Here is a 2770-nt window from a genome sequence, read left to right as displayed (position 1 = left end):
ACATGTTTGTTAAAAGCAAGCAAAACCCATCAGAAAGAGATTTCCAAGGAAAATATCATCCCCTTTCTTATCTCTACCTGCAGTGGGTGCCAATCGGCTGTGTCGCTCTGTGCAAGAGCTAATCACAGAAGCGTGATAGAAGGAACACTGTCTTATCACACACAGAGTTAACATTTATTATTGCCAAATCCAAAGTCCAGGTTCTGTCCTGCACACTGCAGACTCAGCAGAGCAGAGCTGAGAGTGTGTGTGCCAGCTGGCCTCTGACCTCCTGCGTGTTGGGCTGGCTTTAGTGCACGTCTCTGTCTCTCCTCCTTCCCAAGCACTGCAAGCATCAGGATGTTGCTGGCCTTTCTTTGATCTAACAAAGAGGAAATAGCAGCAACTCCCTCAGCGGCTGTCAGAACAATCCCCTGTTTTGCAGCACTGCCCAGCCATCAAAAGCATCTGATCCTCCACCACAAGTACCTTACTGCATGCAGAGCAATGGCTCTGGATTATATTTTGGTTTGAGGCTTGCTGCTTCTGTTTCCCATCTCAAGGCCATATATGATAATGGTTGTCTATTTTTACCACATTACTTTAATAAAAGCAATTACCTCTACCTACAAATCTGTTTGTAGATGCCCTAAAACCACCACTGCCCTGTTGTCACTGCTGCCCAGGTGTTATTTATGCAGCCCAGGGGCCTCACACACCTTACCTGCAAGTCCCTAGGTCAGCAACATTTTCAGGCAGCCCAGCATCCTTACACATTTACAGACATTCATCCTGCTGCTAGACAACCACAAACGAGCCCCCTAGCTCAGTCTATTTCAACTCTCAGTCTAGTTCAACAATTACTACCCATCCAGCCAAATTTTGTGTTGCTGCTTCTTGTCACAAACACTGTGCACAGCCACCACCAGTACCTTTGCTTCTGCCTTTGTGCCTTTTGTAGCCATTTAACTGCAGAGCTATTTCCACATCTTGAAGTTTTCAGCTTGCTCCTGAAAGACTCAGTTGATTGCCAAAGGGCAAGCTAAATAGTAAGACCACTGAGGTTACTTTCTCAAGGATGGTGAAGCTGCAAGCAGAAAGGTGTTACTACAGCAAAAAAATTAGCTGTCCAAATAAAGACAGAATTCTCAGTCACTTGTATTCCTTGGCAAATAGCCTTATTTGTAACCCTGGCTAAGAGCAAACCCTCTCTGGGATCAGCACTGTGTACAAAGTGATGTTTTCCTAATGCTAGAGGTATGAGAAAGGAGAGCAGCACTCTAACAATTAATTGTCACAAGGGAAACTAATCCAAATGAGGACTGGGATATAGAATTTGCTACCCCCAGCCCATCCTTTACACCCAGCTCCAGTACTTTAGCAGTCAAAAACTCTGAGTGCACCTGTTTTGACAGAAAACATGCTGGCAAAGCACAGTGTGCACACAGTGCATTAGCTTCCAGCAAACAAGAGCAATGTGGGAGCATTTGCTGTGTGAGCTCTGTTCTGGTAAAGGTTGGCAGAATCCTTCAAAGGTAACCAGCTTCACAAAATACAGCTGCCAAGATGGAGCTGTAGAAGAGGTGGAATTTAGGGCTAGAGAGGAGGCAAAAGCATTTCTTATGGTGAACATCTGCTCCTGCCCCTCTCTTGCAAAGTGAATTTAATTGAGACAACCTCAAGTAACAGAGAATAGAAGAACAGGTAAAAACCCCCAAATACCTTATTTTACTTACCCAAAAGAACAAGAATAAACAGCCTTTTTTTCTTCTTCTCTCTAACCTAACATGTTTTAAAGGACAAAAAGCAGCTCTAGGAGCATTTCCCATTAAAAGTAGTAAAGGGGAAAGTTAAAATTTTTAAAAAACATGTGAGGTAATCACTAAATCTACTCACCATGTATAACTAGGTACAAAACTGTATTTACCTAGACAGATACATAATGATAGTTTTCATCCCTATGGAGTTCCAACAATTGCTTATCTGAAGAGTGCTTAAAGTCCTCACCTATTCAGATGCTAACAGTACAGCAGGAATTATAATGCCTTATTCCTGCATAAGGTTGTGATTTCATTTTCAAATGCTCTATCCTAGAATAGTTCAATGTCACATTTTTAAAGCAAAATCTTCCCTTTCCCTCATCAGCATTTCCAAGAGACTACACCAGGCAGACCAAAACAATGAGCCTACTAGAGACAGTCACAACTGTGTGTTTTGTAACTGAACTTTTGCTGACGATCACTGTAAGTCCTTCTCTTTGAGCAGTCTTGCCAGCATTCAGCCAATCTCTAGTGACTCACCCCTCACGCAGCCAACTGCACGGCAACATCAAATTGATTCTCTTGCTTTTACAGCATCGAGAGGATCAACTCCACTGCTTTTGGGATCTCTCCTTGCCCAGGGAAGGCTTTGTGTTCAGTATTTGCCTTTACTCTAGAAAAAGGCCCAACATTGTTGTTGGGAAATAACACGTCCCAGAGGTGTTTCATGAAAGATGATTTGTCAGTTGCTGACTAAGTTCCTGAAGGCTCCAGGCAATAAGTATCAAGCACCTTGTTCTTAGCACACACAGCATTAGAGATAACCTTTTCCAGATAAGCTCTGGGGTGCTCCAGCTTCTGCGGGTCGTCACTCACCGGCCTGCAAGGAGTGGTTTGGGCAGGAGGCGGCAGAGCCCGAGCGCAGGTGACCGACCCCCTCTAGCGGCACCCGCACCGGGGAGGCGGCTCTGCTCGGCAGCGCCCACGGGATGAGCTCACCGGCAGCGCCGAGGGACGACCAGCACGACAGC

Source organism: Motacilla alba, chromosome 7 (assembly GCF_015832195.1).
Source record: "Motacilla alba alba isolate MOTALB_02 chromosome 7, Motacilla_alba_V1.0_pri, whole genome shotgun sequence".
Classification (NCBI taxonomy): Eukaryota; Metazoa; Chordata; class Aves; order Passeriformes; family Motacillidae; genus Motacilla; species Motacilla alba.
Note: the sequence above shows the minus strand (reverse complement) of the source record.